We start from the raw sequence: 26,670 nt of genomic DNA, 5'->3' as shown, positions 1-26,670 counted from the left end.
ACTGTAGTTCTCTCTTTCTCCCCCTCAGCAAGCTGTTATGTCCCACAGAAGGTGTCTCATCAAAGTGCGTCAGCAGTGAACACACTTTACCAGACTGCTAATGAGAATTCTGCTCATTCTGCCAAAAATCATGCAATTCAAGATTAGCATTAGTAGTTAAGCATTTCATATACATCAAAAGGACATCTGTATGTAACGTTTAAAAACTCAAAGTTCCCTTCCCAGTCAACAAAACCATTTGTGGAAACTAATCTACAAAATGTAGATATTGCTTTAGTTTTGATGTCACGCCTATATATGAGCACATGATTTAAAGGCAGTCAAACAGAGATGGTAAGATTTTTTTTTTTTTTTTTGCAAGAGCAAGAGCAAGATTGTTTAGGAGCTAGGAGTTTAGGAGATTGTTTAGGAGCGAGGTATTGTTTACAACAATAGTATGCAATGTTATTTCTAAACAACAGATGCCCTCAAACGAACACATATAAAGAAAACAAATTAACAACTCCCATCTGATAAATATGAAAAAAATAATAATAATACAGCAAAAACCTATAAAAGTGGTCTTCTGAATCCATACAAAAGCTTAGGGTGAGAAAATAAAAATAAAAAATAAAGTAAAAAAAACATTAATACATCAGCTAAGTATTGTTTACATAACAATGGTATGCACTGTTATGTTTCTAAACAACATATGCTCTCAAAGCAACATATATAAAGAAAACAAAAAAGGCCCAGAACAGAGCCTTGAGGTACCCCGCAGGTGACGAAAAACAAATGTTTGCGAACGTGCTGTACAAAATATTTTTTTTTTACAGCACTTTAGCATATAGCATACTGCTATAGAAATAACTGCAACTTGCCTTTTGGCCAACAACCTTGACTAACATTATAAGTGAACCGCATAGGGAAAAACAAATACAGTAGAAAATGTCTACTTTAAAAATAAAATGAACAATTCCCATCTGATAAATCAGAACTATAGCACTGAATACCACAGATTAGTTCTAGTGTAGTTAAATATAAATACAAAAGCCAGGATTCCGAGATTACATCTGTGATATTTTTAATGTTACCCTGCCTGGAGGTCTTTCAACAGCAAGCTTACAAAAAGAAAATGTGAATTCACTAAAAAGAGTCCAATGTTTTTAAAATAGGACCATGGTACCCCCAGGCACCAAGTTTGTGTGACTTTATATAACTACAATCCTCTGACCCTGCTGTATGTAAAAACCATGTTGAAGCTTCACAGCCTGTGCATTTATGCTGCATGGTGCTGGAACCACAGAAAAAGTTTTTGTTGAAAGCAAGAGGCTGCTTTTATCCACACAACCTCTCCTCTGTGCCAAAGAAGCGGAAGGAGCTCAACAAAACCTGCAGCCGCACGCCACAAGGCAAGAATGAAGACACTCAAGTCTCTACTTAAAAAAAAGCTAATTTAGAGAGTAAAATAGACCAGCATGCAACAGCAGTCGGCCCTTTCAGCCCGAGATCAGATCTTTTCCAGGTCAGTAGAGGATATTGAGAGAGCCAATCTTTTCTCCCCCGATGACCCGTGCTGAAGAGGAGTCTCTTTTGTGATTCGACTGAAAGGATGTTAGTAACAGATAGAGGAACAAGTTGGATCAAGTAGCATTATAGGGGTAGTTCACCTAAAAATGTTGTTATCATTTACATGGAACACAAATGTGAATTTTTGAAAATAATACCAGGTATTCTTTTTAATACAGTGAAAGTTAAGACAGATTGAGGCTGTCAAGCTCAAAAAGGTATCATAAAAGTGGTCTTCTGAAGCCATACAAAAGCTCAGAGTGAGAAATGATTTTTTTTTTTAAATAATAATAAAAAAAAAACATTATCAATAAAGCTTCAATATGATTTAAGACAACAATTTAAGACAGTTGAAAACAATAAGTAACAATCTTTTAAAAACATAGTACTATAAATAATGTACAATTAAACTTACTTAGATATTAGAAAAAACATGTTTTTTTTTTTTTGTCCATACAATAAAGTTAATTAAAGTTTTGGACCCCATTTACTTTCATCATTTGTCCAAAAACATTTTTCAAAATATCTTCTTTTGTGCTCTGCAGAAGAAAGTAAGTCATACAGGTTTGGAACAACATCAGGGTAAGTGACCGATGCCTTTAAGGACCGAGTATCTCTTTTCTTTGAGACTCAGATTCACACAAATTTAGCAGAATGGAAAGGTTCACGTGGTTAATCCCCAACAACCCCCTCTCTCGCTTTGCTACTCTCCCTATCACTCTTCCTTCAACATTATTCTTGTCAATCGCCTCGTTAAAGTCGTTAAGTGAATGAGCAAGTAATCTGTGGTTTGCCTGCAGCTGTGTGGCCTGTCTCAACAGGCTTGTGGTCTGAAGATCTTCAAAGATTAAAGTGATCCGAAATGTGTCAGATCAAGGCTTTTGTAGTGACAGGTACATTTAAATGGTAAAATGGTTGTGGATTTTACTTGACAAATGGTGAGGCTAAAAAAATTTAACGATTGATCGATCTAGATGTTACAGTCTATTGTTAACTTTCTGCGCCCCCTCTCACACACAGATGACCTTACTAGTGTTTAAATACACACATGCGCATACTTCATATTCACATGTGCACCACCACTTTGTTTGAGTTTTGGCTTTGCAGTAATCACTTCCTCATGGAAAAGGACTTCTGAAATAGTCCAGTGTGCGTGTGTCTTTCTGCCTTCAGGTTAGAAATGTAATTTTTCTGGTTCTACAGGATTTAAAAAAGAAAAGATGCCTGTTGTATTACATCCATTACGAATGAACATGACATTTGAATGTCCGAAAGACATTCTCACACACACCCTTACTGTAGGCATGTTCTTATAAACAAAAGTACAGTACTTAGGAAAACTCTCCTGCCTTTAATAGAGGTTAAAGGGGAAAGGTCTGACACTGTGGCGTTAGAGGAAAGATGGTAATACCATAAATGTTTTAATATATATATTTAAACCCCACACGAATACACACACACACAGAACAAAAAAAAAATTCCCCACTACCCCCTCCTCATCTCCTCCTGGGGGTCTACGCTTAAACAACCACTGTCAAGTGCTAATATTGAAAGAGGAGGACATGCTGAATGAATGGGGGACACGCTGCATTAAGAAACACACATTAGCAGGAGACAATGGGGACTATCTGTCAGGTCTCGCACATACACATCTAACATGAGGATTATAATACCTCATACAACACAGAATGTTCCTGATGGGTTTACAGAGGCGACAACGTCGCAGATAATCCATAAGGTTTTTATGCATTGTTTTTGTTTCATGTCATTTTTCTTTCATTGGGTTTTCTGTCGGTGAGTATTCTGTCAGTGAAATCAATGACTGTGCGTGTTTTATCGCTGCTTGAAAAAACAGCATGAAACTATTTAGTATCTGAGTTTAGAAGTACATAAGATATAAATACCTTTGAAAAACTCTCCAAACAACTTTCTAACCTATAGAACATTCAAATGCAGGTGCTTTAGAAACCAGTCACTGCTCTGATCTCCATACTCACAAGTTCATTTATTGTCTGTACAAGAATATTTTGCAATTCAAATTTATTTAACTTTTCTTACCTGTCACTATTTTGTTTATCTAAAACTATCACACCAATAAAAGACCAGAATACAGAAACAGTAACAGAATAAAACTTAGTCGATGTTGATCAAAAATACAATAAAAACAGTAATATTGTGAAATATTATTACAGTCAAAATTACTGGTTTCTATTTTAATATATTTTAAAATGTAATTAATTCCTGTGATGGCAATACACTCTTTCTGATCCCAAACCTTTAAGTGGTAGCTTATATCTCTTGTTCAAACACATAAACACAAAACCTTGCCTTTCATTCTTTATTTCCTCATCTCTTTCATTAGCTTTGTGTTAATGTACTTTAAACATGCTGTGGTGGTGCTGTGACCCATTTAAGCCATATTTCCTCCCCCCCACACACACATTCAGCTTCTCTACCCCCCACATTTCACCCTGATGCCCTCTGCTCCAGTGGGGTAGAAAAAGGAAGAAATGCCCTGAGGGTCAGAGAAGCCATTCTGTTACTTAGTTCCACTTAACACACTTACAGAGCAAAGCAAAACAACATGATTGCCTTATTTAGCCTTCATATATACACACAAACACACTTCTATACAAATATAGCATATTATCAGACTATAAAGTGTGTAAAATACAAGCACAGGCATACTGACACACACTCATGATTGAACACACATGCCCCATTTCACTTGAATAACCAGCAACTACCCAAGGTCTGCAATTCCAAAAGAATCTCCCGTATTTTACATGTTAATGTACTGCTTTTACATTTCAGGGTCTTGATTTATATGCTCAGTATTTGAAGAACAATCTTGTCTGCTACTTATTGACCTAAACCACAAAGCTACTGCGCTTGGAAATCAATCTGACTGTGTGAAAGCATAGCAGCCCGTTTTAAAGTGAGTTTATTGAGTCTAATAATCCATAGATTAAACAGCATATGACAGGAGCAAGACAGATGCACATGATAAAGTCCAGATATGAGCTCTTAAAGGAGACAGGTAGTCTCTGTCCAGCCTGTTTCTGAGGGGGAGGCCAGTTATATGGTGGTGTAGGAAGAGTGTGGTTCATTGTTTGCTATGTTTACACCTAGAGTGAAGTATGAAGGAGTCTTTGTTTGGCCCGTCTGAGTTCCTCCACAGCGCAGTTAATTCATTCATAAAGACATGAGACCACTAGGAGACCTCGGGAGGAATCTGGCACCCCGTGTGCCATCTCTGTCTTGCTACAAACAGCTGAGACCTGCAACAGCTACCCCATGAGCCCAGACAACCCAGTATAAATGTTAGTGGTCTAATGTCTTTTTTTCAGGTCTGATGGTCTCTATACCTTTCTCAAACTCATTTAAGGTTTCTATATATTATCTTTTCTCTTGTTTTTATTTCACGTTGCTGTATTTTAAGTGTTTTCTCTTCTATCTTTCATCAGAATCTCAGCTCAGCTGCTTTTTCAGTCATCTCATCACAATGAATCAAATTCCACAGAACTGTAGACCACACACACAAACACATTCCTACACAGAAACACACACTGAACTATCCTGGAGCTGTTCTTGTGTTTTACTGTAAAACTTTTAAATGAGGCATATTATCCATAAGGTAACACAGCAGAACAGAACAAGGCTGTAAAACATTTCAGAGTGACTTTTTACACACAAAATATCTGAGTATATTGACAGATCTGTACAATACATTCAGAACTAAAGCATACTGTCACTCGAGCTTTCTGCTTACAAAAAAATGTTAATACTAAAGTCAATTTGTGACAGAACAGCAAAAATAGAGCGAAAACTATAGATTTACTCCGTCCAGTGAGAAAATTCACACGCACACACAAAGGCAGCATGTGTGAGAGAGAATATACACCGACGGATCCTCCTCCTTGGCTTCCAAACATTTCTGTCTGGATGAAGGGTTTTACAACCACAGAACCATTTGTTTTAGAGACCTCTCAAAGCAAACCCCACATACACTTAAACACACAGCTTATTGATTGTCCAACAAAGGCACATAAGACAGAATTTCAAAGCCTCTATGGCTAGTAAACCTTATTAACCTAGCAGTGTGGCATTTATCACTGTCAGCCGTCCACTCGAGCACAGGCACATGGGACACAGAGACAGTCCAACAGACAGACACTAATGTCCAATTGCAAAGACATCTCTGAAAGACAGTAAACAGCATGGAAATACAGTTGTTAGTGTGGCATACCTCACAGGTAAATCCTAGGTCCGTTTTTGTTACTCAGTAAAGTATCCTTAAATCAGCAATTTGAATGTCTCCTAGCTCAATTCATACTGGTAATGCCTCCTCTAAGTACTGGACGTAATCCTGCGTGTCTCTGTGTTTCTCATCTATTAGAACTCCACAACACACTCAATCCAACCATGTGAGGATGAGTCTGTCCACTGAGAGCGCAGAAAGAGGTGTGTGTGAACTCTCTCTCTCGCTTTCTTTCTCACTCTTTTGCTCAACCCTCCCCTTTCCTCCATTTGCTTCTCCTCCCCCTCTCCTTCTCACCTCCCCCTCTTTCTCTCTTTCTCTTTCTCATTTCACCTCCTCTGGATCAACAGTATCTGCCAGCACGCAGACTGGGTCTTTGCCCCTAAGCTTTGAGACAACCCGTTTCCTTTTAAATTGCTTGCCTGTGAGACCCTAAGATAACACGCTTGTGTACACAAGTCCCACACAAGCAAAAACACGCATAATATGCGTGTGACACATTCTAATTATTTTACTATAAAGTAAAAAAAATATATATATAAACTATTTATTTTATTGGAATGCAATTAATATTTAAAAAAAAGTTTAGTACAGTAATACAAATTAATTAAAATACACTATATACATGCATCATGTCGTGGTATTATGTGAGTAAAATAAAATGAAATAATACAATAATTTTATATATATATATATATATATACACACATACATATACATATATACATGCATTATGTTGTGGTTGTATGTGAATAAAATATAAAATAAAATACAATTTTAAAGACAAACACTGAAAACAAACCAAAACAAACATTATGTTGTGATATTATGTTAGAAAAAATTTAAGAATAATAAAATAAAGTAAGTCAAACGTTTTTTCTAATATTTTTTCATTGCAACACATAATTAAGTAAGGTTATAGTTAAAACAAATTATAGTTTAAAAAGTTTTAATAAAAAAGTTTTACTGCTTTACACAAGTTAAACTTGTGTGTATTTATGCTTTTGGAAAGTCGTATGTAAAAAACAAAAAACAAAAAAAACATCACAATAAAATATTTCCATGTCATGTCTAATTTACAACCCATGCTTTTTGTCAGATTTTAGAAAATATGTATGTACTTTCAATGTTGCATTGATTGAACTATCAACACCAAGATATACAACAATGCAATCTATTGAACAAACTGTACTTCTCCCTCACAACCCCATTTGTGTAAAATTGAATATGGTGTCTAGCCTGACCAAAGTCCATAACACATTACATATCAGACCTACAGGCCTATAGAGAGAACATTGCTTGTTTTTCCTCTGGATTTATGGCTGAAAACAGAGATATTGTGCAATGCTGCGGGCCATATTCACCTCTGGCTAGTATATCAGTGGGAGAGGGGGCCGTGGGAAACTCAACACTGATCCTAGTTGTGGAGATCAGGGATTTAACCCACGGCAAGCTGCTGAGAGCCGCCACTGCATAAAGAACTAGTATTATTATTTCAGAGAACCCACTGTAAATGGTGGTCAATGAGTAACTAGTGCTTACAAACCTACTGAAGAGAACCCATAGGAGTATGTATGCATGTGCATTCCACAGAACTAACCCCTTCATGCTGTTTTGCCACAATACAGAGAGAGTTGGATATTAGGACACTAATGATCAGATTATCCTCAGCCTGGACAAGGGGACAAAAAAGTTTAGATATCGATTTACACAAATGCTTACATAGACATGCACAATCACAAGCAGATATGCATACACACACAGTCACAGGCTTAGAGACAAGCAATCAGTGAAAAACAGAAGCATTAGACTGGTTGTCACTCTGGTAAAGTGTCTCTGGGTCAGGCTTAGGATGAGGGTGGCCTGAAGTTAGACCAAAAATTGCTATTCACTGAAAGTGTTAATATCTGCACTAGCTAATGAGAAGGAATCATTTCTGATTAGTGAACTAATCATTCTTTAGGGACGGATCTTTTCTTTGTAATTTTGAATCAGTTCACTAAACCAGACTGAATGATCCCTTTATGAAATGTACTGAGTCATTATTCACTTTCCCTCTCGACTGGATAATTGAGTCAATGGTTTGAGAACCAAATTGAGGAACAGACTCAGCTTGTTCCTTACACAAAGCTATCGTATGGCTTCAGAAGACCGTCATCCCTTTTGAAGCTTGAACCCTTCAGTCCCCATTTTTTGAAAATAGGATGGGCATTACAATATATTTAAATTTTAAGCGATTTTAAAGGGACATACTTCATCGCACAGCACCTGATGGCTTTAAGGTGCATTCTCCTGAAATGCATCTTAGAACTGGTTCAATACTTCACCGACCGTGAGAGCCGAACATGTCTGTGCACGAAGAAGGGCGTGGAGAAATAGATGCTGTCCCGCACTGCTATTACCAACTAAACAACTTCTCAGAATTAAGCCGACACACCTTCTCTCCTGTTGGTGGCTGTTGGTGACATTCACACATCTAACAGGCTCCAAGGAATCACAATGACGATTGCATCTAGGATTTACGTTTGGTGATGATTTACCCACAAACGTAAGTTCTTCCATACCGACTACCGTATCTATGTGTGTAGAGTTCTGCTAACCCATTGGCTAAATATCAGTCATTGCTGATTGGCCGACTGCCATTCTAGAATGATTTGAAAAGCCGTGAGCGTGTTTAGACAAGTACACAGAATAACAAGTCGAGGTGTAAGCTGCTCCACCTGTATTCCGTTCTCCAGTGTCTAGCACATTGTCAGTCAGATTTTCAAATACACATACCTAAAATAAACCTTCTCAAATACACATACCTAAAATAAACCTTCTCAAATACACATTCGTAAGTGTTATCATAACTTCCTGCGAGTACAAAGTTATTCTTGATCAAGAAACAACATATGCTATGCTCAATATAAAAGATATTTTTTTAAGAAATTAATCATTTTAAATGACAGTAAAGACATTTATACAGTTATTTCTATTTCAAATAAATGCTTTTCTTTTTATCTTTCTATTCATTAAAAAAAATCACGATTTTATTTAGCAAAATGTATCACAAAAATATTAAGCAGGACAACTGTTTTCGACATTGATATTAATAAGAAATATTTCTTGAGCAGCAAATCAGCATATTTATATGATTTCTGAAGGATTATAATTATAATATTTCACAATGTTACTTTTTTTATCAAATAAATTTAGCCTTGGTGAGCATAAGAGACTTAAAATTTAAAAAAGACATAAAAAAACATTTTTTTTTTATGTCTTTTTTTTATGTCCCCCCCCCCCCCCCCCCATATGACATTACATATGGAATGTACTACTAAAGTGTGCTGGATGTTCTCTAGATTTCCAATGCAAGACTTGTACCTGATAACACATCTCATTGTGTTATAACAGACAGGTAGGCTGAGGCTTCCCGTCAGATGGTTTTAATCAGAATTCACCACCAGAAAGAAAAGAAGCTTCTATAAGAACGTCACAGACAATAGAGCAGGCAAGACTGCCATTCTCTCATCTTCACTGACTCAAACTCTGATAAAAGAGACTGGAACAGGGAGCAGGTGGCTGAGGGGATAGAGAAACAACAATAAGAATCAGTTAAAGATGACAGAGAGAGATTGAGAGAGTTAAAGAGAAAAACGGTGAAGTGAAAGATGGAATGAGAGAAGAGCATCCCACCTCTTTGTCCCCTTTTCACTTTCACTGACGTAATGCTTCTGATTGGCATAGAATATTAATTCGAGCTGCAACTCTATGGTGATGTACAGCTGTACAGTTGTGCAGCAAATAAGCAACCTTTATAGCATTATTTACGGCTAGGTGTGCAATACATAATTTGAATGCATGACATGGAGGCAAAGAACCACCCGATGAAAATAACAAACCTCATTGTGTTTCACAGACGTAAGCTGAGGCTTCCCTTCAGATGGTTTTAATCAGAATTCACAACCAGAAAGAAAAGAAGCTTCTTGTTGCGAGCAGGACGAGACGTGAGAGAACGGCGTGAGGCCGGTGGCGTGAGTGATAATGAACGTCACCTTTGAGACGCACCGAAAAATTTTAAATAACTGTTTTCTGGAGGGATGGATGGATGGATGGATGGATGGATATATATATATATATATATATATATATATATATATATATATATATATATATATAGCACAGTATATATATTTGCATTTTGGACCCATATGGTCCATGCTGCACAATGTAACACAAACGTTTGAGATTTGTGTGTCCATATCGGGATCTAATTCTACATCTAGTTCCTCACTCACCCATCCCAGGCCTATCTTTCCGGTAAGCCACACACCTGCTGACATTATCAGCTTTCTTATCTCTAACAGACTCCACAGCGTGGAAGTGAGGTCACACTTAAATATAGGACATATATACTTTCGTAAGCACTAAACACAAATACAAATCAACAAACTCAATGAACCTGCATACAAAGTCTCTAAATTAAACTTCTCACAGACCCTCCAAACCTGTCAGTGTCCTCTTTACAATAACATAGGTAACACACAATAACACACTGCACAAAAAGGTAGAGTACACCGTCATTTGTGAGATAAACTCAATCCCCTTGCTCAGCCCGCAGCAAGGTTGGCACGGTCAGCCCGTGGCTACAGAGGCCACCCGGATAAACAAATGAATAAATCCCCTCAACAACACCTGCGACCACAGCCACAGAGCGGCTACAAGGGAGTCTGAATCACAGCATGAGTTCTAAAAACAGGAAAAACTTATTAAAAAGAGTTTATCATTCCAGAGAACATTAAACATGACAGGAACAATTGGCCATTTGGCATTTCCCCGTCTTTATTTATGGGTATGACACTATTATATTACATAACATAGGCCTGTAAGTATCTTACTTAAAGTGACCAGTGAAAAAAGTAAATCAATTTTTGGCATCTGTTAGATAGTAAGAATAAGGAAAAATATACAAACGCAAATGGACGCTTCTTTCTGTGATAAAAGACAGAGCGTGATGTCCCAGGATGAGACTTATCAACTGATAAAAATTATCTCTGTGTGTGGTAACAAAGTCTAGCAGATGTTTGTGTTATGGGGCACTCAGAACATCAAGAAAAATGATTTATGATATAAGAACAGAGAGAGAGAGAGAGAGAGAGAGAGAGAGAGAGAGAGGAATAAAGACTTGTTATCTTACCCATAAATGTTTTTTTTTTTTGGCACAAACAAACCCTCTCTGACGCATGTAAATTGCCATTCTGTTAGGTTTAAAATCCAACAGGACCATTTAACCACTGGAAAAACATACAATTATTCAACTTAAAACTGCTATTCATAATACAAGATGAAATTTGCCTTGTCGAGCATAAGATACTCCTTTTAAAATTAAATAATAATAATAAAAAATACATAAAAAATTGACAAAAAACGGTAACACTTTACATTAAGGTTCATTAGTTAACTACCTCAGTTAACATGAACTAAGAATGAACAATATCGTCTACAGCGTTTATTAATCTTAGTTAATATTAGTTTCAACATTTACTAATACATTATTAAAATCAAAGGTTGCATTTGTTAACATGAACAAACAATAAACAGCTGTTTTTTATTAACTTACATTAACAAAGATTAATAAATACTGTAACAAATGTATTGCTCATTGTTAGTTAATGTAAGTTAACAGTGCATTAACTAATGTTACAAATACAACCTTTGATTTGAATAATGTATTAGTAAATGTTGAAACTAATATTAACTAAGATTACATGAACTAATGTTAACTAATTAACCTTATTGTAAAGTGCTACCCAAAAAAACATTCAATATGTTGTTCAGTCAATAAATTAATCACAAAAATATTCCACTAATTTTCAGTGGGCAAAAAAAGAAAATTATTTTTTTCCCCCCAATTTATTCCTGTGATTTAAAGCTGAATTTTCATCATTACTCCAGTCTTCAGTGTCACATGAGCCTTCAGAAATCATTCTAATATGCTGATTTTTTGCTCAATAAACATTTATTATTAGTATGAATGTTGAAACAGTTTTGTGAAAACTATTATTAAGAATAGAATGTTCAAAATAACAGCATTTTTACTGTCACTTTTGATTTAATTCATCCTCGCTGAATACAAAAGTTCTGTCGAAATCTGGCAACAGCAAAGCAAGACGGAAAATGGAAAATCTCCAAGTGAGAAAATTGTTACAGTAATAATATTTCAGAATCGTATTGTCAAACTACAAATTTCTATGATTATGTAAAGGTGTTTTAGAGAAGATGCAAGAATAATATTCTTAAACTACATTCCCTCATGTAACAGCATATTAGATGCAGCTTTATACACAGAGTGGTTCCTCATGAATTACACAAACCTCAGTTAAGCTTAGTAAAGCTGATGGGCATCTTCTAACAAGACAAGCTAATGCAAGAACGCTGCTACATTATTACATCTGACAGTAAGCTGAAAATGTGGGCCAAGTCTATTGAGGGCAGGAAACCACTGGTTTCATAGGTCTTGCTTCTCTGGGAGATGCATTATGAATGGGATGAGTGTGACAATGAACAAAGCGATGGATGGAATGTGTGTTGAGATGAGGAAGACGAAAAACGGAAAGGCTGTGGAGGATGAAAAATGAAATTCAGGGAGAGAAGAGACAGTGAGGTGGATAATGGAGAAGAAGGGCAGGGAGAAAGAGAGAAAAAAGGCAAAGAGAGGTGAGTTGGTGACCCGGGCCCCACTCATTAGGCTGGATGCCCAGACGGAGTGTCCAAGTGCTGAGATTCTCTCCAATTTACATCAAAGCCCCTGGGACACAAGACCAGGCTCCAAATCGAGTCAAACGTTCTAGTGATGCAGAAATAGAGAGGTCTGGCCAACTGGGGTTAAGAAAAAATGAATTCTGAGAACACGCATGCCAAGGTGGGCTTGTGGGACTTGACCAAACAACATTATGGAGCAATTTATGTTCTAAAATTGAAATATGCAAATCTAATTAAAATGAATATGAGGGAGAGGAACAGGGCCGGGTTGACTTTGATTGAGGTCTTCAATGTGATGTCTGTTAATGAGGGAAACGTTGTGTATACGCTCACTGTCTGCTTCATGTAGGAGTCTTGTATTTTGGATACTAACAGCTTACAGGCTGATGATGGATTATTGGAATTGTATACAGAATATTCTGTAATATGAGGTTCTGTACACAGTAAGAAAAATATCTGTAGAAAAATGGATAATGTCCTGGCAGAAAATTACCAGTACTCTTCCGTTAAGTTTACGGACATTTCCTTCAACCCTAAAACACCACACAATGCAATGTGCAATTTAAAATACATGTATAACACCTGTGAGTAATCAATATGAAAAAATGATCTCATATTAACAGTATATTGGGTGCTGTTCCCTTTCGAAGGGAACTCAACAATACGTCAACGACGTTATGGGGAACGCCTCAGGCGTGACAGGTGTCTGAAATCACTATCAAATCACGTCAATCATATTGACCGGCGACAGCCCGTGAATCATTAGCGTGACTGATTAACGTGCGACCTGGAAGTATAAAGGGGTGCCTTGCACACATGACAAATCATCTCATCGTCTTCAGGGACTGTTTGTTTGAAAACGCTATTCAAGTTACGAGGTAAGAGAAAGATGAAACGCACAGCTAAGGCAGATTGTTTTCGTAAGTGTGCCGACCCGTGTCCGAGGTTTCTGACACCGGCCGACACACACGAGCTGTGCGTTTTTTGCTTGGGTGAAGAGCACGCACGGGAGGTTCTCGAGGGAACCCTCTGTGCGAACTGCGAGCGTTTTTCCCTTAAAACGCTCCGCTCTCGTCTGGCCCTCTTCTCGAGTGAAGGGGGTCCGGCGTCTGGACCTCGTGGTGCGGGTCCCGCTCGTGCTGAGGCCGATCGGCGACTTACATCATGGGGCTCCCAGATGGAGCTTGTCGATCGTCTCGAGAGGGCTGTTAACCTCTCAGATGATTCGACGGCTGACGAGGGCGAACTGCAGGTCGATGGGGAAGGTTACTCACCGATTGTACCTGCAGTTGATGCTCTTCAGGACGCGCAGGAGATGGCTGAGGAGGTTTATGATCAGGTAGATCCTGAACCTCCTCAGCCATCCTGCCCCGTGTATGCAGAGCTGGTGGATGTGATGGAGCACGCTGCCAACAGGCTGCAGCTGCCTTGGCAGCGCGCTAGAGGAGAGATTGCTCGCGGTAGGCTCGACGATCGGTTTCTCCCCGGCCATACACCACCAGCTCAGGTGAGACTTCTATTTCTTCCTGATCTCCATACGGAGATCGAGAGGGCATGGAAGAGCCCATACTCTGCCCGTATTCACTGACATCAGCGGGCCAGTTTCGCTGATGTGGAGGGGATCGGAGAGTATGGGTACGTGTCAATGCCGCCCATTGACGAGACGTTCGCGAACTATCTCGTGTCTGGGCGGGCAGCGACACTGAAAGCTCCAACCCTGCCATCCAAACCGCTGAAAACAACGGCTCGTTTGAATGGCAGAGCATACACGGCAGCAGGTCAGGCCGGTGCTGCACTGCACACCATGGCAGTGTTACAGGCGTACCAGGCCGACCTGCTGGGGGATCTCGACCAGGGGGCAGGGATGTCCCCTGAGGCGGTCGCTGAGCTGCGCCGCACCACAGATCTGGCTCTCCGGGCTACCAAGCAAACCGCTGCCGCGATCGGACGGTCGATGGCGGCGATGGTGGCCACGGAGAGGCATCTGTGGTTAAATCTAGCCGACATCAGGGAGAAAGAAAAAGGCTTTCTCCTCGATTTGCCGGTTTCGCCTTCCGAACTCTTCGGCACCTCCGTAGAGGCGGTGGTGGGGAAGTTCAGGGAGGCGAAGGCGCGCTCAGCAGCATTTAAAACTTGTATACCGCTGAGATCCGCGTCCGTACCCCGGCAAGCGGGAGGGCCTGGCCCTTCACGGTCTGAGGACCGTAGGCAGGGCCAGCGAGCCAGTGTCGCCTCTCGTGCGCCCCCTCCCTTGAGGAGCAGGTCGCAGAGAAGGCGTGACTCCCGCAACAGAAGAGATTTGAGGGAGGTTATCCAGCGCAAACGCACACAGCGTCGGTAATGGAGAACCTCCCCGGAGGGTCACGAAATCTGCCCTCTTTCTTCTGACCCCCAGGCGTTCATAACATCAGGCCTGGGGATGGGCCTATGATAAGAACTATGTTCCAATGGCCCACCTATGCTTGGTTAGTGGAAATGCCCCTTTCAGGCATGTAAAGTGGCGGATCCCAGGTTTGTAAAGAACTATCTGGCAAGTCTTCACTTTGCACGCCGCAGGTGAGCTGCTGGTCTTTTCAAAGAGTATTTTTTGTGTTTAAAAAAAAATAACATATTTCTCTTTACAGACCTCGTTCCCTGTATAAAGTCATGGGGTCATGTCAAGGTAATAAGGTAAGAGAACTTTATTGGATTATCAGGGCCCTGAAGTTCCCCGTTAGGTGGCCAGAAAGGTAAATGTGTTAGCCTTCGGGCTGCTAGCCACCTCAGGGTAGAGTGGTTGGTCTCTCTCTTAAAATTGTTTTACTTAGAGGGCTGACTGACGCTAGAGCTTCGGATAGATCTTATGTCCGGCCCACGGGTCCGTTTGACTTCTTCCTGAGTATGTCGCCCCTTGAGCTCTGTTTGGGTTTTCATTAGGCTGAGCGATTCTGCAGCCCTTTGTATGGAATAATACAGACTATATTCTTTAGTAAGGCTGTGGCTCCTCCGAGCCCTCAGATAGATCTATGCTTCCAGGCTGGCCCTCACCAGGGCCGCCTCTGTAGCTGGCCTAGGCTGTGCCAGGGATAATGGAGGCGCTCTGCTAAAAATTTTAGCATTTCTTCCTCTGACCCTTCACTTTGTGAATGTAGGTTTCTAGCATCCCTGTATGAACAGCCTCCTCCCATGGGAGTCGTTTGGCCAAGGCCCGCCCCCTTCTCTGCATTCTGGGGTGACTAGAGTAATGCCGCGTGGTGCAGAGGATGGTTTATAAGGACATGGTAGGCCTCAAATAGGCCTCCGTGGTATATATGTCTTTACTGAGCAGGGTTAGGCCATCTTTCGCTTCACGAAGAAGACTGGGTTTCCTGCCCGACCCTGCCGTGCAGAACTGGCCTACGGATTTAGGCCGCCAGTTTAGGCTTCACTCACCTCGCTGAGCTACTGCTCGAGCGCTAGGTTGTAGGTGGTTGGCTTTCATTCAAGCCCCACTCCCCTAGGTTGGGCACAGATACATTTCTGTCACCCCTAGAGCCGCTGGCAGGCCCGCACCCTGGTAACCTCAGGGTGAGGTGTGAGTATTCCCCTGTGATACAGGTAGGTCTGAGCACTTCACTCCCAGTTCTGTTTTATCCTACCTCGCACCACTATGGCTCGGGTCGAGTATGAAGTAAGCTTCACTTCTTCTTTGGTCGAAGTACGCTCCCCTGAAGCCAGAGCATTGCCCTGAGCTGACGCCCATGCATAGATGGTAGGCCCCTGACTAACTGGGGCCTCCGTTGAGGCAGAGTGGCGTATGTTGTACTCCCCTTGTTTTAAGGGTGCTAGCTTTCTTGCTGAGTACACTGCCATGGGCAATGTGATTAGGCACCAGGATGCTGTAGGCGCTGTGTAAACAGTTTTTCTGCCAACGAAGGCCATTAGGTAGTAGGCCTCAGCAGGCCTCCTTGATTGGACAGCCCCCTAGAGGGCACTGTAGGCCAGCTCACTTTACGTGGTTGGCCTTGGTGGTTCGGGCAGTTGACTCACTGATGGGTAGTAGGCCTTAAACAGGCCTCCTCGGAGGTGAGTCCCAACATTGTGGGACATACCTTATAGCGCTACTGGAAGCCCATTAGTAAATTATGCTTGTGTAGTATGGTTCCCAACAGTGTACTTTATGGCAGAATATGACTTGCTATTAGCTATTAGGCCCGACCAGGCCTCCCTGATAGGCGAGTCCCCAGCTGGCTGGCCTTAGCAGGCCACCTTATACTATCACCCGGACTCAGGGCTCAAAGCTACCAGTGGTTATCAGGTAGTAGGCCACTCAGGCCTCCCTGAAGGTTAATTCCCACTTAAGATGGTTATCAGGTAGTAGGCCTCACCCGGCCGCCCTGAAGGCGAATTCCCACTTACGTTGGCTATCAGGTAGTAGGCCTCTCTGGGCCTCCCTGAATGTGAGCTTCCAAATATTGTGGCTGTCAGGTAGTAGGCCGCTCTGGGCCTCCCTAGGATGTGGGCTCCCAAATATTTTGGCTGTCAAAGGTAGTAGGCCTCACCAGGCCTCCCTGAAGGTGAGTTCCCACATACTGTGATTATCAGGTAGTAGGCTCCTCCAGACCTCCTTGAATGAGAACGGTCAGGTAGTAGGCCTCACCAGGCCTCCCTGAAGGTGAGTTCCCACAGTTTGTGGTTACCAGGTAGTAGGCCTCTCCAGGCCTCCCTGAAGGTGAGCTCCCCACATACTGTGGTTGTAGGGTAGCAGGCCTCACCGGGCCTCCCTGAAGGTGAGTTCCCACGTACTGTGGTTATCAGGTAGTAGGCCTCTCTTGGCCTCTCTGAAGGTGAGCACCCCACATACTGTGGTTATCAGGTAGTAGGCCTCTCTGGGCCTCCCCGAAGGTGAGCACCCCACATACTGTGGTTATCAGGTAGTAGGCCTCACGTGCCTCCCTGAAGGTGAATTCTCACTTACGTTGGCTATCAGCTAGTAGGCCTCTCCGGGCCTCCCTGTAACGTTCCCTAGTGGTGCTGGGATTATGAAGCTAGTGGTCTCTTGCTATCAGTTTCAGCTAGCCTTAATAGGCAGCTGCTGAAGGCGAGCTTGCGCCCTGGCTCACTAAAGTGTTCATTCTCTGCTATTGGTTCCCTCCCGGAACCTTTTCTGCCTACAGCCTGGTTTGCCTACCAGGCAGACCTTGTGCTCCCCTCACCGAGGGTCTCTATGAGCATGCGGCTTCCTGAGTCTGGTCAGACGGTCGTAGGCCTCTCGTGAGGCCTCCCAGTTAGATCAGCCCTTAGGCCTTCACAGGCCTCCTCAGTGTTTTGAAACACAGACACTGGGTTGATCCGTGGATCGAGTAGAGGAACTCCCCTCGCTAGCAAGGGTCGGAAAGCACTATGCCCTGTCATACTCTCCGGGATATCCCGTCTCTGAGATCCGGGCCGAGTGGTTCACTGCCAGCTTCGCAGTCCCTCGGGTTGGATGCCTTTCTTAAGGCTTTGTTGTCCAGAGGCTCTGTCTTCAGACAGACAGGATTTGGCCAGACTAAGTGTCTATGTACTGACGCCAGGTCAGGCCGTCCTGGTGGCATTTCGGGGTGAGTACGTTCCCCTGAATAGTGACTGGCTGGGGTTCCTTCGGGTTCCCTAGCCACATTCCCTAGAAGGGACCCCTTCTAATTGGAAGCTGTGGTCCCAGGCCCAGAGCCGGCCCAGGTAGACCTTTTATTTAACCATATTTGTGAAGGTTTTTCTGTGAGGCTGTAGCTTGGGCTATGACCGTAGGGAATGCTGTCACTGACAGCCCAGTGTGACCTGAGGGTGAGTGGTTCTAGCGTTTCATTTGAAGTTGCTGGTTCTGACAGTTGTCACTGCCACTTGGCATGCACTCCCCTTAGCATGGCGGAGTTGGTATATCGTTCCCCATAACGTCGTTGACGTATTGTTGACGTATTGTTATAAAGGGAACGTCTCAGGTTACGACTGTAACCTATGTTCCCTGAGAACAGGGAACGAGACAATACGTCTCCCTGCCATGCCTCGGGGCTTGCCTACCGTACAGTCCCTTCAGACGATAAGGTGATTTGTCATGTGTGCAAGGCGCCCCTTTATACTTCCAGGTCGCACGTTAATCATTCACGCTAATGATTCACGGGCTGTCGCCGGTCAATATGATTGACGTGATTTGATAGTGATTTCAGACACCTGTCACGCCTGAGGCGTTCCCCATAACGTCGTTGACGTATTGTCTCGTTCCCTGTTCTCAGGGAACATAGGTTACAGTCGTAACCTGAGACGTTTTATAGACTTTTCTTAGATCGTAAAAATACTAAATGTTCACTACTTTATGGCTTATGATCCAGTTAAAAAAAATCACCTTTGTCATCACAGGAATAAATTCGATTTTAAAACATATTACAAAAGAAAACAGTTATTTGTAAGTATAAAAATATTTCACAATATTGCTGTTTTACCATATTTCTGATCAAATAAATGTAGTCTTGGTGAGCATAAGAGACTTCTTTTAAAAATATTAAAATAAATCTTCCACCATAAACTTTTTAACAGTAACATATCAGACCAAAATCTGACCAACCTGTGAATAAAGCTAATCTGAATCAATACGCAAATGTATGAATATGTAAATTCAGCAATGTGTTTCATTAATGCTGAATCAACACTGTAAATGTAAAGATCTTCAGAATGGCATTTCTTGTTGGCCACAAAATATCCCCAAACTGAAAACACATGTGAACTGTAACAGTAGAGATAAGGGTCTGAGGTCAGGATTAATATTGTAATAATAGCCACATATCTGGACCTGCAATGCAATATAAATTCTGCAATTAGAAGTGATAATAAAAAGTATTTGAGACTAGACTGGATCTTCCACTGACAAAAGCTCAGTGTGACACCGGGGGCCAGACGGAGGATACTCTACATTAACATGAAGAGTGCTCTGGACAGTGCATCACAGTGCCAAATGATAACTTCACACTGACGTCTACTTTTCTTAAATTAAACAAAAAGCTTTTTATAATAATTAACTCTAAGTCAATACCAAACCATAAAACTGAACATTTAATGTTTTAAGAAATGAATAAAGACATTTCAAGCCTCTTTACAATTTTTTTCATTCAATTTTTTTTTCAGATTTAGCTAACTTCTGTGTATATTTTAATTATAGCTAGTAGTAGTACATAAACTTACAGAATACATTTTAAACCCACAACCCCTAGCTATACAGATCCTTTTGTATGTTTTTCTCATGCAGGTTTATCCGATTTCTTTTTTTAAATAAGCCTATTCAAATAGAGGACTTGCAACTTAAATGGATAGTTCACCTGAAAATGAAAATTCTTTTATAATTTACTCATCCTCAATTGTTCCAAACTTGTTTGAAATTCTTTCTTCTGCTGAACACAAAAGAAGATATTTTGAAGAATAGAAGTAACCAAACAGTTGATGGACCCCATTGACTTTCCATAGTATTTCTTTTTTCCATACTATGGAAGTCAATGGGGACCATCAACTCTTTGGTTACAGGCGTTCTTCAAAATATTTTCTTTTGTGTTCAACAGAAGAAATTAATTCATACAGGTTTGGAACAACATGAGGTTGAGTAAATGATAAAACAAATTTCATTTTTGGGTGAACTATCCCTTTAAGTAGAATCTATCTGAGAGTCAAGCCAAGATTGTACATTTATCCAAGCATCTTTCTCATCGTCTTTCATCATTGTTACTGGAACAATAGCTCTGCTCTAGTTTCATGCCGTACAACACAAAACACATATACAAGTGCTCAGAGATATAGAGCATGCAAATCAAAAGTGATGCGGCAGCGCTGGAGCATCCGCCCCTGGCATCTCTCTCACTTCCTCTTTCTCAGCTGTCCTCACTCTCTCTCTCTCTTTCATTCCTTAATGTGAATCTCTTCTTTACAGGTCAGGCAGAAAGGATGTGATCTGTCTCTAATTTCTCTCCTATAGTTCTGCTTGTCTCGTTACATCGGCTAACTGGATGAAATGTGTGTGAAATACTCACTCAAGCACATATTTAAATTATGAATGCCTTTTAAATTAAAAAAAATTGAACTGATTTTGAAATGAGTAAGCAAACAAGATGCAAGCAGAATTAAAATGCGTCATAAAAAATATAATAATACAAAATTAAATGATCATCTATATATATTCTGAATAGTACACTTTCACACAAGCGCAAGATACATTCTCATTAAATAATGTACGCGAGAGCTGTAAATTGAGAACATCTGTACTAATAACAAACACAGATAAACACTCTCACAGGCACCAAAACCCACATAATACAGGGCAGCTGCAATCCCATCAAAACTTCTAAGTGTTGAAGAGATGCTTAACCATCATTTTGATGAGGATAGCAGAAAAGGGGCATAAGAAGGGAGAGATGGAGAGAAACGGGGGGATTAAAACATCAGAAGGTAAGAATTCCACCCAGACTGATGTCCTGTCCCAAAGGAAAGAAAAAAAAAAAGATTAATCCTTCCCTTAAATGGACAGCCTGCACTTTACCACCCAGAGAGTTCTCCAGTGCCACACACACACACACACACACACACACACACACACACACACACACACACACACACACACACACACACACACACAACACACACACACACACACACACACACACACAGTAGCTGAGTAAGCAAATGTATACTCTTACCAGCCTGTTTCTTCAATAAATAAAGCCAGATTGACGGTTTTTGACCACACCATAATTCTGAGATCTGAATTTACCAACACATATGTTTATTTTTATATCTTTGTGGGAACTTTCCTTTGAAGTCTGTTTTTTTTTTCATTGAGCTATTAATAATGTTTTACACCCATGCCAGAATATTTCTCTATTTTGTTTGATTTTATATATTGTATTTTAAATGTTCTATCTTATTTTATGTTATTTATTTTATATATATATATATATATATATACAGGTCCTTCTCAAAAAATTTGCATATTGTGATAAAGTTCATTATTTTCCATAATGTAATGATTAAAATTTAACTTTCATATATTTTAGATTAATTGCACACCAACTGAAATATTTCAGGTCTTTTATTGTTTTAATACTGATGATTTTGGCATACAGCTCATGAAAACCCAAAATTCCTATCTCAAAAAATTAGCATATCATGAAAAGGGTCTCTAAACGAGCTATTAACCTAATCATCTGAATCAACTAATTAACTCTAAACGCCTGCAAAAGATTCCTGAGGCTTTTAAAAACTCCCAGCCTGTTTCATTACTCAAAACCGCAATCATGGGTAAGACTGCCGACCTGACTGCTGTCCAGAAGGCCATCATTGACACCCTCAAGCAAGAGAGTAAGACACAGAAAGAAATTTCTGAACAAATAGGCTGTTCCCAGAGTGCTGTATCAAGGCACCTCAGTGGGAAGTCTGTGGGAATGAAAAAGTGTGGCAAAAAACGCTGCACAACGAAAAGAGGTGACCGGACCCTGAGGAAGATTGTGGAGAAGGACCGATTCCAGACCTTGGGGGACCTGCGGAAGCAGTGGACTGAGTCTGGAGTAGAAACAGCACTGGACTTCAGGCATTTTGGCATTTCCTTCTCCCCAGTCTTCCTCCCGACTCTGGCACCTTGATTTCCGAATGACATGCAAAATTTGCTTTCATCCGAAAAAAGTACTTTGGACCACTGAGCAACAGTCCAGTGCTGCTTCTCTGTAGCCCAGGTCAGGCGCTTCTGCCGCTGTTTCTGGTTCAAAAGTGGCTTGACCTGGGGAATGCGGCACCTGTAGCCCATTTCCTGCACAAGCCTGTGCACGGTGGCTCTGGATGTTTCTACTTGCTTGAGGGTGTCAATGATGGCCTTCTGGACAGCAGTCAGGTCGGCAGTCTTACCCATGATTGCGGTTTTGAGTAATGAAACAGGCTGGGAGTTTTTAAAAGCCTCAGGAATCTTTTGCAGGTGTTTAGAGTTAATTAGTTGATTCAGATGATTAGGTTAATAGCTCATTTAGAGACCCTTTTCATGATATGCTAATTTCTTTAGTTAGGAATTTTGGGTTTTCATGAGCTGTATGCCAAAATCATCAGTATTAAAACAATAAAAGACCTGAAATATTTCAGTTGGTGTGCAATGAATCTAAAATATATGAAAGTTTAATTTTAATCATTACTTTATGGAAAATAATGAACTTTATCACAATATGCTAATTTTTTGAGAAGGACCTGTATATAGACCTCCGATGCAATTTTATTTTGTCAAACCACAGCATTATTTTTAGATCTGAATTTAACAACACGCGTTCATTTTTACATCACGGAGGGAACTTTCCTTTGACTTCTACTGTGTTTATATTGACATGTTAATAATATATTTTTTTTTTTTTCAGAATCAGAAAGAGCTTTATTGCCAAGTGTGCTTGCACACACAAGGAATTTGTTTTGGTACTGAGGCTTCCAGTGGACATATACAAATACAACATGAAACATAATACTACAAATTTTAAGCCTATACCAAAATATTTCTCTATTTTATTTTATTTTATTTTTTATTTAATCATAAAAAAAATATATATATATATATATATATATATATATATATATATATATATATATATATATATATATATATATTTATTTACATATTTCTTATATATCAGGGAAATGCCCCAGGTCAGACACAACAATCATCTATGCCTTAGCTCTAATGATTTCAGGTTTTACTATCCTTGTGGGGACATTTGATCTCTATTAAGATAGCAAAGCCTGACCCCCACACACAAAAAGCTATAAAAGAAGTAATTCCCATTCTCAAACATCAGACATGGCTGAAAGGTCAGCTGAGGACACTTAAGAGACATGAAATAGCTTCAAATAAATGGCTAGTGATAAAGTTGGCACAAATCCTGAGAAATAACCTCTGCCCCTAGAGATCTGACCTGAATATATTGAAAAATAATTCAAAATTGATCAGAAGATTACACATCTCATGCACAGAATCCACAGACAGACAGTCTGTAAGGGCAAATGAGTACACAATAAAAAAGCAAGTTTACCAGCGGTATTATGCAGTTAAACAGAGCTGATTCTGAATGCTTCATAAGGATGCTGAGAGTATCAGTGATACAGACATCCACGCACACACGGCTTTGTCCAATCGCCCCTGCACTCTGGAAAATCCCACCCACTCTCCCGTTTGCCTCCAGGTGATCATTTCTTTGTCAGTACGGCCCCCATTCCAATTAATGACTCTAATTGCATCCCTTGTCTAATGAACTCAGACAAAAAGGGAGAAGACTGTTTTTACCAGCTCTGAAATAACCTTAAAATGCAGAGGTCAGGAATGAAAACTGCCTCTGGTATCCAACATGACGCTTTACAACACCAACCTGTTAATAAAAAACATGCAACCCTAAAAGCAATGATAATGCCGCAGAAAATATTTCACTCAGGTTATCGAGAACATGCCCAGGCCATAAAGACAAAATAATATTTTTTATAAAGAAAACTGAGTCTATTTTTAGTCTCAATTTCCTGTTAAGAATTTTTTGTTGTGACATCATTTTAATGAGTTAAGCACACTGCCCTTGTATTAGCATTCTAATTCAAACGAAACAGCTATTTTTTTAAAGTATTTATATATCATTGTAGTGTTTTTGTTTACTGCATTTAATTTATGCAACTTGGAATACTATATAGTCCATATATACTTTCATAAAAAAATATATATAAAATATATATGGTAACACTACAATAAGGTCTCATTTGTTAACATTAGCTAATGTATTACTATCAACTAACATGAACTAGCAATGAGCAATACATTTGCTACAGTATTTATTAATATTTAATGTTAGTAAATGAATAGTACTGTTCACTTAGTTAACTTATTCATAAATAAACTAGTTAACTAATGTAACTAATGAAACCGTATTGTAAAGTTTTACCTATATATATGTATGTGTATATATATATATATATATATATAATTTTATGTAATCTATCTGAATGTGTTGTATTAATGCTGAAAAGATAAATGAAATATATAATTATATTTGATTTATTTTTTTCAGCATTCATTTAATTTGTTATCATTTATTGTAAATACCTGAGATAACATATATGTACAATATAAACCAAGTTTGCACATCAACACAGTGGTAAAACAAAACACATGTATCACACTAGAGACTTCTGCAAAGGATACCACATCTCAATTTAACATATAAAATGAATCAGGCCAAATAAATCATGTTTTTCTATATCTGTCCACTTTCATTGATGTCGTTTTAAAGTGCATACTACACAAATAATAAAAAAGGGAAGAGCTCAACTCACCTCAACACATTTCCAGGTGTAAACATGTTTCTTTCTTCCTCAGTCCGATCCCCTGTGCAGCCACACCTGTAACGGTCATTTGCATGTGCGTTAGCGTTTGAATTAGACATTTAAATAACTGCTATTTAAAGGAGCAAATCCTCAAACCCCACAGGATACTAATAAAGCAAATGTGAAAGTGACTTGTGTAATAACACTGAGGACTTGGCCAAGTAAACTCTGAACTTATTATCTTGAGTAATAACTCTGAGTGGCCTTTTTATTCCACTTCCTGTTTACACTATGGTGGGAATGTCTCAGAAGTCTTTCAGTTGCACTCATCTGGCATGTGGAATTGTGGCTGCGGTTTATAACTGAGCAGGCTGGACTGTTTTTTTTTTTAATCAGAGAGGGGGGAAAGTTTATTATATTAGTTTTTAAGTAATTTTGTCTGATTCTCAGTTCCTCACTGTTGTTTCCCTGGATGGGTATTTGACATATAAATCTAGGCCTGAATTGATTGGCTTGGGTATTGTATTGATTGATTGATTGGCTAAGGTCAGTTTACAGTGATCAGTTTCTGTCTGCATATTTGTCCCATGACTACAGGATCAGAGGTCATGTTTTGTAGTTTCCGCTGAGAGAACAGTTAATGTCAGTTTATATAGGCCTACTTTTTTTTAAATTATATTTACCTGCTTTTTAATATGGCTCTATATATACAGACATATGCATACAAACATACACATACTATATTTAAACACTGATGAGCCAAACCATTATTCATGACCAGTCACAAGTGAAGTGAATATCGTTGATAATCTCTTAACAAGGTCTGGGTAGATTAGATGGTAAGCAAACAATCAGTTCTCATAATCAATGTTTTGGATGCAGCAGAAATGGGCAGGAATTAAGATCTCAGCGACTTTGACAAAGGGCCAAATTGTTATGGCAAGGCAACTGGGTAAGATTATCTCTGAAATGGCGAGGCTTGTGGGTTGTTCCCGGTCAGCAGTACACCAAAACCACAAACCAGCGAAAGGTGTTGAGGGCTCATCAATGCACAACGGCAACGAAGGCTATCCCTTCTGGTCCAAGCCAACAGAAGGTCTACTGTGGCACAAGTCACGCAAAATTCACAGCAGACAAACAAGTCACAGCAGCACTGCTGGGAAACCCTGGGTCCAACCATTCATGTAGACGTAAATTTGACAAGAGCCACCTCCCTAAACATTGTTGCCGACCAGGTACACAATGGTGTTCGCTGGTGGAAGTGACCTCTTTCAGCAGGATAATGCACCTTGCCAATGGTTTGAGGAACATGATAGAGTTCAAGGTGTTGCCCTGGCCTCCAAATTCCCTTGATTTCAATGCAAATTGAGCAGTTGTGAGATGTGCTGGACCAATAAGTTCACTCCATGTTGGCTCACCCTCACAACCTACAGGACTTAATCAAATGTCTTGGTGCCTGATACCACAGGACACCTTCAGGGTTCTTGTAGAGTCCATGCCTCAATGGGTCTTTTTTGGCAGCACAAAGAGGACCAACTGCATATTAAGCAGGTGGTCATAATCTGCAAATATAATGTACATACACACAGACATTCCTTTTTAATTTTATATCACAATATTTATTTGTTTTTATCGATTCAAAATTCTAAAACATTTCGATCAAATTTAGAATTCTAGATTTTCAAAAGAGGTCTTTGGAATTTTGACCACATAACATTTATTTAAATGTTATTTCCATTTAATTTGTCCGTGTATAACTTTCTTCTTTTTGTATCACATTTAATATTTTCCTGTTCTTCAAGCCCATTGAT

The 26,670-nt window shown here is 39.8% G+C and overlaps 1 protein-coding gene across 7 annotated transcripts in view; it reads right to left on the bottom strand.

The window, feature by feature from the left end:
• tiam1a (TIAM Rac1 associated GEF 1a) overlaps positions 1-26,670 on the bottom strand; it is a 74,079-nt gene that overhangs the window by 45,062 nt on the left and 2,347 nt on the right. For 4 of the 7 annotated variants that reach the window (XM_077242663.1, XM_077242667.1, XM_077242668.1 and 1 more), the window contains exon 1: positions 5,798-6,050. The gene's annotated coding sequence lies outside the window, so the exon portion shown is untranslated. Of the gene's footprint in view, positions 1-5,797; positions 6,051-24,868; positions 24,985-26,670 lie in introns of those variants that run through there. The other 3 variants (XM_077242664.1, XM_077242665.1, XM_077242666.1) reach the window with 3 other exon arrangements.

This window comes from Siphateles boraxobius, unplaced genomic scaffold (assembly GCF_051911475.1).
Source record: "Siphateles boraxobius isolate OS27281-9 unplaced genomic scaffold, OSU_SipBor_1 25, whole genome shotgun sequence".
Taxonomy (NCBI): domain Eukaryota; kingdom Metazoa; phylum Chordata; class Actinopteri; order Cypriniformes; family Leuciscidae; genus Siphateles; species Siphateles boraxobius.
Note: the sequence above shows the minus strand (reverse complement) of the source record. Positions and strands in the feature narration are given on the sequence as shown.